The following is an 11207-nucleotide window of genomic DNA, read 5'->3' as shown; positions in this document are numbered from 1 at the left end:
AACTCTTAAAATAAGTTCAGAAATAGGGAAAACAGCACATACCTAGGGCTCGGATCAGTGGAGCCCTATGTTAAAGAAATACAGAGTAATACGGTATGACAGGTTCCTAATAAAAAACTCCAGGGTGTTTTAATTTACCTTGAGCTTTGCTATGAGCTGTTTAAAAGGAACGTGCTGCCTGTCAGTGCAATTTAGTGTGCTTTATAATGTAGATAAAAACAGAAGGCCTGGGGCACCTTTCATGTGACTCTTGATCTCAGGGTTGTGAGTTTGAGTCCCACATTGGGTATAGAGATTATTTAAAAATAATAAATCTTGGGACACCTGGGTGGCTCAGTTGGTTGGACGACTTCCTTCGGCTCAGGTCATGATCCCGGAGTCCCGCAATCAAGTCTCGCATCGGGCTCCCAGCTCCATGGGGAGTCGGCTTTGCTCTCTGACCTTCTCCTCACTGCTCTCTCTCACTGTCTCTCTCTCAAATAAATAAATAAAATCTTTTAAAATAATAATAATAAATCTTTAAAAATGTTAATGCAGGGGCACCTGGGTGGGTCAGTGGGTTAAAGCCTCTGCCTTCAGCTCAGGTCATGATCCCAGGGTTTTGGGATTGAGCCCTGCATTGGGCTTTCTGCTCAGCAGGGAGCCTGCTTCCCCCTCTCTGCCTGTCTCTCTGCCTACCTGTGATCTCTGACTGTCAAATAAAAACTAAAATCTTCCCAAAAAAATGTTAATGCATAGGTAAGGGGTGTGGAGGGAAGTTCAAACCTACATTACCAATCCCAACTAATTTTAGTGAGCCAACATTGAAACTTAACCCAGAAGGAGCTACTTCTGTCCTTTATCTGACACCCAAAATGAGAGATGCATATCCTTGGCATTGGTCACACCATATCTAGAACCATGGTGTTCAATTCTGGACATTTTTTTTTTTTAAATAAGCTTTATACCCATCATGGCCCTTGAACTCAAATCTGAGATCAAGAGTTACATACTCGGGCACCTGGGTGGCTCAGTCAGTTAAGCGACTGCCTTCAGCTCAGGTCATAATTCTGGGGTCCTGGGATCGAGTCCCACATCAGGCTCCCCCCGCTCTGTGGGGAGCCAGCTCTCCATCTTCTGCCTGCTACTCCCCATCTTGTGCTGGCTCGCTCTCTCTCTGTGTCAAATAAATAAATAAAATCTAAAAAAAAAAAAAATTACATGCTCTATTGACAGCCAGCCCGGTACCCCTCTGGGCATTGTTTTTTAAAGTGATACTCTGACTGAGATAGTGAATTTCCGTGTAATTGGAACCACAGAGCAGGAGGGACTAGAGATGATGTGGGGGAAAGAGGATTATAAGTATCTTCAAGTATAAAAAGCTATAGGAAAAAAAATCAATTGAAGAAAGAACTTTTTGAAAATGTTAACTGCAATAGTAAAATAGGTAGAGGTCACTTGTAAAGTTGTTGCCTGTGTTCAAAATTAAAACCACTTGCTTAAGATTTTGGTTAAAAGTCCTGGTATTAGGTATGAAAGTACATAAGATAATCAAATCTTTTCCAAGTTGAAGGTGTGATTACCAGGCATACCTCGGAGGTCTTGGGAGTTTCAGTTCCAGACCACCATAATACAGTAAATGCCACAATAAAGTGGTTTCCCCGTATATATAAAAGTTACATTCATCTATTAAGTATGCAATACTGTTAGGTCTTTTGTTTGTTTAAAAGATTTTATTTGTTTGAGAGAGCATAAGGGGGGTGTGGGGCTGGGGTGAAGTAGGCTCTCCACTGAGCAGGGGACCCAGTGCCAGGCTCAATCCCAGGACACCAGGATCATGACCTGAGCTGGAGGCAGATGCTTAACCGACTGAGCCACCCAGGTGCCCATACCACTATGTATTTTAAAAAACAAAGTTTTTAAAAATAAATATTAAAGCTTAAAAATGCTAATTGTCATCTGAGTTTTCAGAGAGTCATAATCACTGATGACAGACTGCCATAACAATTAAAATGAAAAAGTTTGAAATATTTTAAAAATTACCAAAATGTGATTTAGAGGTGCGCCTGGGTGGCTCAGCTGGTTAAGCAACTGCCTTCAGCTCAGGTCATGACCCCAGGACCCTGGGACTGAGCCTCCTTCTCCCTCCTCTTCCCTTGTTTGTATTCTCTCTGTCAAATAAATAAATATCTTTTTTTTTTTTAATGTGATTTAGAGTATGTGCTATGGTGAGTGCTGTGAAGTGTGTAAACCTGGCGATTCACAGACCTGTATCCCAGGGCTAATAATACATTATATGTTTATTAAAAATTTTTAAAAATTATTTTTAAAATGTGATTTAGAGACACTGAGGAAAAATGATACTGATAGACCTGCTTGATGCAGAGTTGCCACAAACTGTCAATTTATTAAAAACCCAGCATCTGTGAAGGGCAGTAAGGCAAAGCACAGTAAAAAGAATTATGCCTTTATATTGTTAGTCCATGTACCCGCTGAAGATCATCTGAATAGAAGTCTCACAGCGAGTTGCCTCAAAGTTGGTCATTATTTCGTGGCAGCCAAAATGCAGGCATAAAGAAGATTTTGGACAAATGCATGCTGATTTTGCTATCTAACATGTTAATGTTTCTCTTGTTTTCCAGGGCACTGGAATTCCTGGGTGGTTGTGTTCTGGGGATTTTTTTCCCTCCTACCTCTCTGAACATTCATTCTCTGCTGCTGCTTCTAAGTAGCACCCATGGTTCTGTCATCAGCATTTTCTGTATATGTACATGGCATTGAGGATCTCATTCATCCTCCGAGGTTTAGATATTCCCATTGTTAAAATTATCTCCAAATTCTGCCTTTTTCTAAACTCCAATCTTGCTTTCTTTTCTTTATGCCTCCAGTCTCTCAGCCAACAGCCCCTAGATTATTCCTCTGAAGCATCCATGGGAGTATGTCGCTTCTACTCAAAATACCTGGAAGCAAGTCCGCCTCACTGTGCTGAACAGTGTATGTTATTTCATCCTCACAACATTGTTCTATGTTCACCATTACACATGCGTGGCTTAGGGTTTGAGCTTAAGTAGCTTGTCCTTTCTGTAATAAAAGATCTTTTGAATAATGTAATCTCTTGAATTGGGTCAGATCATCAGAAAGCTACATACTTGGAGAGTTCTGTGGACCTCAAAGCCCAGCCTAACCTCGCATAGATGTGTCCTGCAGCCAAGCCTCTTGCTGTAAAATTTTAATGCTTAAGACATGGTGTACCAATGGATTTTAAGTAATCCAATTTTGGTCTCCTCCAAAGGCCTACCCATCAGCCCCCTTTCACCTCTTCATTCTAAGGAAGTTACAAAGCTACATCTTTTTGAAAGGTCAATGGTTAGACAATTCTAGGAAAAGAGGGAGTTCCATCTCCTTTGCTTGGCATTTCAACCTGTATCTAGCCAGAAGTCATCTTACATACTAGATCCAGGATACAGCTGTGTCTTATTTGTCCCAAACACTGTTAAAAACAGCCTGTGTTGGGGTGCCTGGGTGGCTCAGTGGGTTAAAGCCTCTGCCTTCAGCTCAGGTCATGATCCCAGGGTTCTGGGATCGAGCCCCTCATCGGGCTCTCTGCTCAGTGGGGTGCCTGCCTCCTCCTCTCTCTCTGCCTGCCTCTCTGCCTACTTGTGATCTCTGTCTGTCAAATAAATAAATAAAATCTTTAAAAAAAAAAAAAAAACAGCCTGTGTTAAGGATTTCACAAAAATCCCAACTTGACTTCTCTTGAAAAAATGGAAAGATCGATGACAAGGGGCGTATGTTCTTGTGCACTAACAATTAGCTGAAGCTGAAATTAATGGCTATTCCTTCCAGAGGGTAAATTTTTAAGACAAAATCTTTTCTGGAAAGTGTATCATAGCCTCTACCATTCCCTAGTTGGCCTACCAGACTGGCCTGTGTGCATTTGATTTAATGATACCAGAGACCCCAGCCATTTTACCTATGCACACTCCAAAATTCTTCAATTCTGTGGTCATGTGTTTCTCTCCTATACAGTCGGATACTTGATGTGTCCCACACTTCTTATAAAGGACAGTCATAGGGGCATCTGGCTGATGCAATTGGTGGCGTATCCGACTCTTGATCTTGTGCGTTTGAGCTACATGGTGGGTATAGAGATTACTTTAAAAAATAAAATCTAAAGGACAGTCATAAAGAAACACAAAATGCACTTCCTTCATTGATTGTTTCAAGAGAAATGTGGGGAAGGAGGCCTGAAATTTAAGTAAACTATGGCCTCAAGGGAACCCTTTATTTTATAAAGCAGAGACCAAAAATCAGAAAATCTCACAGTAACATTGGAGCAGCCTGTCTGTCTTCCTGTCTGTTCTTTGGTTGGATTTAATGAAAGAGGTAGAAGGTTATGGGAGTTGAAGAAAAACAAAGATGGGCTCAAAGGGAAAAAAGATTTTGTAGATGCCAAAATTCTTACTTGTATGAGTTCTTAAATTTTCTCTTTTCCTGAAATTTAGTGTACAACAAAAAAAAAAAAGAGAGGGCTTGGTATATAATAAAGTGGAAAGGCAGCTTAAATTTTAAAAAAAATTTTTTTTTAATTTTTTTTAAGATTTTTTTTTTTTTCATTTGAGAGAGAGAGAGCGCGCACAAGCAGGGGAAGGGGGCGGGGAGCAATCTCTCCACTGAGCAGGCTTGAGTGGGGCTTGGTCCAGGACCTGGAGATCCTGGCCCGAGCAGAAGGCAGACGCTTAACTGTCTGAGCCAACCCGGCACCCCTAAATTATTAATTGAAACCAAATTTATGAATCCCAGTTCCCAGTAAGTTGAAGTAAGCACCCTCCTCCCTGTCTCTCCCTCTGAATGCAATTATAAAGTCTGGATAAAATACATAGATCAGCAGTTCCAGGACTCTAAAACGTGACTAGTGACAGGAAGATTGGAGAAAACAAGAACGGAAATATCATCAGCTTAACAATTTGCTATAGTTCCACCTTCCAAAGGTAAACTCACTGCTTAGCCACAGACAGGAGTACAGCCATAGATATGTGTAACCGGTAGTGGTAACTAAAACCCCAGATTTCTGGCCAGAGAATTGAAAAGGGGAGTTCTGGGTAACTGGAACATACTAGACAGATTGGAGAGTGGGAGGAGCTGGGGTAAGAGATCCCATAAAGTTACTTATGAATAACTTTATAATAATTTTTTCTGGGGCTCAAACTCAACTTACTTTATGAGACCAGCATTACCAGGATATCAAAACCAAATAAAAACAGCTCAGAGAAAGTTCGGGCTGGCTGGCTGGCTCAGTTGGTAGAGTGTGTGACTCTTGATCTCAGAGTCTTAAGTTCAAGCCCACATTGGGTGTAGAACTTACTTTTTTAAAAAAGAAAGAAAAACAAAGCTCAGACCAATGTACCTGATAAGAGTGAAGAACCCTTAACGAGAGATTTATCTACCATACCCAGCAATATATATAAAGAATAATATAGGGACTCCTTGGTGGCTCGGTTGGTTAAGCACCTGAGTCTTGACCTCAGCTCAGGTTTTGATCTCAGGGTCATGAGTTAAAGCCTCACATTGGGCCCCATGCTGGACAGGAGCCTACTTATAAAAAAGAAGAAAGAGGGGCGCCTGGGTGGCTCAGTGGGTTAAGCCTCTGCCTTTGGCTCAGGTCATGATCCCAGGGTCCTGGGATCGAACCCCGCATCGGGCTCCCTGCTCAATGGGGAGCCTGCTTCCCTTCCTCTCTTTCTGCCTGCTTGTGATCTCTTGTCTGTCAAATAGATAAATAAAATCTTAAAAAAAAAAGAAGAAGAAGAAGAAGAAAGAAAAGAAAGTGATCAAGATGTATCACAGGGTGTGTGGGTGGCTCAGTCAGTTTAGTGTCTGCCTTCAGCTCAAGTCATGATCCCAGGATCCTCGGATGGAGCCCCGCACTGGAGTTCTTGCTCAGCGGGGAGCCTGCTTCTCCCTCTCCTTCCACACACAACACGCCCCCGCTCGTGTGTGCACCAGCACACATACTCTCTCTCTCTCTCACATCTCAAAAAAAAAAAACCTTAAGGGGCGCCTGGGTGGCTCAGTGGGTTAAGCCGCTGCCTTCGGCTCAGGTCATGATCTCGGGGTCCTGGGATCGAGCCCCGCGTCGGGCTCTCTGCTCAGCAGGGAGCCTGCTTCCTCCTCTCTCTCTCTCTGCCTGCCTCTCTGCCTACTTGTGATCTCTCTCTGTCAAATATATAAATAAAAAAATCTTTAAAAAAAAAAAAAAACCTTAAAAAAAAGAGGTTGTCTGGGTGGCTCAGTTAAGTGTGTGCCTTCTGCATGGGTTATGATCCCAGGGTCCTGGCTTTCAAACCCCGCATCTGGCTCCCTACTCAATGGGGAGCCTGCTGCTCCCTCTGCCCCTCTCTCCCACTTGTGCTCTCTCTCTCTCAAATAAATAAATAAATATTTTAAATAATACGTGTTATATTTATTAAATATATATTATATAAATTTATTATATATAATATATTTATATATAATATTTATTATACATATTTATATTTATATTTATTTAATATAATATATATTATATTATATATTATATATATATATACACCCCAGGCAACTGGAATTTATCATGGGAATATCTGAAAATCAACCAATATATGAGTTTTACTACAAAAATATAAAATTTCTGCATCCCAGAATAACATTTAAAGAAAATAACTAGGGCGATTCCACTAAGAAAAGAATTGGACAAAGGCATAAGGATTTTTATTATGTTACCTAAGTGGTCAAGAGCTGAACCGATGGAACATCCACTTGGTGGATCATTAGATACAATGAGGTAGCGAGGTATTTACTGGCACACTGAGATGTTCACTGCATGTGTAAATCTATGTAAAACCAGTATCTGTGTAAGAGTCCACTTCCACAATACATGCATCTAACTATACACGCGCACACAGAAGTTCTATTAACATTGCTTATCCTCAATGACTTTTTCAACAGATGCAGATGATTTGACAATGAACATGGAAAACTTTTGTAATAAATAGTAAGATAAATTTCTTTGTTTGAAAGTGTAAATAGGGGCGCCTGGGTGGCTCAGTGGGTTAAGTCACTGCCTTCGGCTCAGGTCATGATCTCAGGGTCCTGGGATCGAGTCCCATATCGGACTCTCTGCTCAGCAGGGGCCTGCTTCCCTTCCTCTCTCTCTGCCTGCCTCTCTGCCTGCTTATGATCTCTCTCTGTCAAATAAATAAAATTCTTAAAAAAAAAAAAAAAAAAGTGTAAATAAACAATGTCCATGAGTGGACAATTCTTTTTTTTTTTAAGACAATTCTTTTTTTTAGTTCTTTTCATTTATTTGTCAGAGAAAGAGAGACCACAAGCAGGAGGAGTAGCAGGCAGAGGGAGAAGCAGGCTCCAAGCTAAGCAGGGAGCCCAATGCGGGACTCAATCCCAGGACCCTGGGATCATAACCTGAGCCAAAAGCAGATACTCAACCAACTGAGCCATCCAGGTGTCCCTATCCCTTTTTGTTTTAATGGAAAAACATATGTACAGACCATTCTTTCCCAAAATGTTTCCAGTGGTTACCCCTTATGTAGTATAATAATGGCTTGTTCGGTGTGGCACTTTTATTTCTATTGGATTAGGAGATTTTCTTGTCTTTATATAATAACTTTTACTACACAATAAATGGTTACTTAGTAATTCTTAAATAATTATTACATAATAATTCTTTTTAAAAATGTTTTATTTATTTGACACACAGAGAGAGGGAGCACAAGCCGGGGGACCAGCAGAGGGAGAGGGAGAAGCAGGCTCCCTGCTGAGCAAGGAACCCGATCCAGGACTCTGTCCCAGGACCCTAGGATCATAACCCGAGCTGAAGGCAGAGGCTTAACCACTCAGGCGCCCCCAAATAATTCCTTAAAAAGAAAAAAGTGATATAAAAAGTCTTCAATAGCTCCACATACCTAAGGATAAATTTCAAAATCCTTAGCCTGGCATTCAGGGGCCCCAAAACTTAGCTCCAGCCCGTCCTGGCAGCCTCATCTCCCGCTACTGCCTGACTGGAACCAGCAGCATGACCGGGGGCCAAGCCCTGACGCTCACTTCTCCCCACTGGTGCACATCTTGCTCCCTCTGAGGTCATCATAGGTCGTGGGGAGCTCCTTTCCTGACCACAAGGGACAGAGCCTTTCCTTCAGGGATGGGGCCGGTGTTGCCCTGCCAGAGGAGGAGACCAGGAGAAAAGTAGAGCATTCAAACGCCCATTCAGGGGTGCCTGGGTGGCTCAGAGGGTTAAGCCTCTGCCTTCAGGTTAGGTCATGTTTTTGGGGCCCTGGAATTGAGCTTCATCGGGCTCTCTGCTCAGCAGGGAGCCTGCTTCCCCGCTCCCTGTACCTGCCGCTCTGCCTACTTGTGATCTCTCTCTGTATGTTAAATAAATAAAAATCTTTTAAAAAAATAAAATGAAATAAAAAATAAAAATAAAAACGAATCTGGGGGCACCTGGGTGGGTCAGGCAGTAGAGCCTGGACTCTTGAGCTCAGGGTTGTGAGCTCAAGCCCCATGTTGGGTGTAGAAATGACTTAAAAAGAAAAAAGGAAAAAAGAAACAAATGGGAAAAGAATGAATGAGTTGCTTCTCTAATATTGTGAGGTTTGGGGGCACCTGGGTGGCTCAGTCATGAAGTGTCTGCCTTCATCTCAGGTCATGATCCCAGGGTTCTGGGATCAAGCCCAGCATCGGGCTCCCTGCTAGGCAGGAAGCCTACTTCTCCCTCTCCCACCCCCTGCTTGTGTTCCCTCTCACGTTGTCTCTCTCTGTCAAATAAATAAATCTTTAAAAAATAACAATAATAATGGGGAACCTGGGTGGCTCAGTGGTTAAGCCTCTGCCTTCGGCTCTGGTCATGATCCCAGGGTCCTGGGATCGAGCCCTGCATCGGGCTCTCACCGGGCTCTCTGCTTAGCAGGGAGCCTGCTTTCCTTCCCCCTCTCTCTCTCTGCCTGCCTCTCTGCCTACTTGTGATCTCTGTCAAATAAATAAATAAAATCTTTTAATAATAATATTAATAATAATTTATTGTGTGGTTTCAGATTAAGTTCCTCCTAGTATTTTCTCTTCAGTTGATGTTGTCTCACATGAGGGGGGAGAATGAACGGACTCCCCTCTCTCTTTCTGCCCTCCCTCCAACCCACCGTTTCAGCGGAGCCACAAAACTTCTTTTCAGGTTTCTTAAACCTGCGTAAGATGTCTGCAAAGCCTGAGATTGCCTGGTGTGGTGCTTTGCTTGGCTGCCCTCAGAATGTTCCAGAGACCAGGTAAATGAATGGTGAATAGACTCCAGTGTTCTGGAGGGGAAGAGGGAAATGGCCGGCCATTAACAGAGCTCAAACAGAAAAGTGACTCTGTAAAAATACCGAGATGTTTCTTGGCAGCTCAGCCACTTCTATTCCTTGCATTCTCTTTTTGCCTTTGGACAAAGGGATTTTTAAAAAACAATTTTGATTACATCTTCACCTTGGGACAGATAACTTTTTCAGACCTAAAACAGCGGGCCTTTCACAACCTCTGTGTTCTACCACTACCTGAACAAAAAGCCTTTCAGGGTTCCAGTGAGCGGGAAGGGGTCAGCCAAGCACCAAACAGGCCTGACTGCACTTTCAACAAAGACCAAATATCCCAGGAGGGAGGCATGCGCAGACTGTTTTTATTTGAGAAGGTTCTCCTGGCCCCTATGACAGCAACCACTTCCTTCTTCCTTCTAAGATGATTCGGCTCCAAACATCAGTGGCCCTTCTTCTGTGGAAAAGAGGTGCCCTCCCACCTTTCTTCCAGATTTCCAAACCAGAGGCAGCCCCGAACAAAACTGGGAAGGAAGAGAAGTTTCTCTCAGTGTCATCTTCCTTTGAGTTCAAGCAGAAGCAGCCTGGATGTCAGGTCCCTCAATTTTTCCCAACCAGCGCTGGAGTACCAGAAATTCTACCATCTAAATGGAAGGTTCTGATCTCAGTTAAAATGCAAAGAGAAACAATACCTTGTTTTAATTTTGTGACACACAGCCTCCACATAGCTGGGCAACATGAAAAAGCATGATGTGTCAATCTTAATAATCTGAGATGTCAACGAGCTTTTTTCATTCCTCTTTCCTGGAATTCATCTGTGAACCCAATGCCAGATCTTGACTTCTTTCATCCTGGAATGAGTCAAGAGAAATTTGAAAGAGCCAAACAAAGTAACAGGTTTTTTTGCCTGCTGCTTCCTCCCGCCTACTTCACACACACACACACACACACACTCTCTCTCTCTCTCTCTCTCTCTCTCTCTGCCCTATGCTCTGAGCTGGGGAGAGAGCTAGCCTGGGAGAGAAAAAGCAGAGTAAGAAACAGGTAGTGTTCCTGCATTTACTGCCCCACCGTTATGGCATCACTTAGAGAAACCGAGGAAAGAAGGGACAAGCTGACCGGAGTCTGGCACCCCCACGGGCGACTTTTTTCAGAGCGTGTCCCTTCCCACAATCTCTCCTCCACTGCCTCCAGGCACAGAGGAGTTGAAATTGTGGCATGGACTTCCAGGCCCTAGACAACTTGCAAAAACCCCCTGACATTTCCGGGCCTCCCAAGGGTTTTGGAATGGTGGCCCCCAAGTGAGATCCAGAAAGGAATTAGGAAAGAGCCAAGGTGCTGCTGGGAGGCTGCCTCACAGAAGAAAAGGGCACACCCGTTCCCAGGTAGGGCACAGCGTGCCCCAGGGTGGAGGACTGAGCTGCTTCTCTAAGGAATCGCCACATCAGCCAGCTGCAACAGGGGCAGGGCTGAGGGACTGCAGGCCCAAGTCCGCACCCCCGGAGCCAGGCACCTACCAGCGACACACAGGACAACGGGCCTGGGTCAGGGGGATGGGCAGCCCACCCTGCCCCACCCCAGGCCCCGCTGGGCCTCATCCTTTAATTCACCCCAGAGAGTAGGGAAGACACACAGAAGGGAGCTCTGAAATGGACTGTGACTGACTTAGAAGACTCAAAGTGACAAAGACAAAGCTTAGAAATAACCAGATTAAGTTGCCTGTGTTAGAGTTCATGATCAGGAGGAAGATTGTGTTACTCCAGGAGTTAAGTTGCAGGGCGCCACGGATCAGTGCGACCTCGGCCAAGTTGTTTTACTTCTCTGGGCCTGGTGACACCGCCACCCTCACTCCTCAAATACAGCCTCTGGGGGTGGCCTAGCCACTGACGG

Source organism: Mustela putorius, unplaced genomic scaffold, assembly GCF_011764305.1.
Source record: "Mustela putorius furo isolate JIRA1106 unplaced genomic scaffold, ASM1176430v1.1 tig00000407_pilon_pilon_pilon, whole genome shotgun sequence".
Lineage (NCBI taxonomy): Eukaryota > Metazoa > Chordata > Mammalia > Carnivora > Mustelidae > Mustela > Mustela putorius.
Note: the sequence above shows the minus strand (reverse complement) of the source record.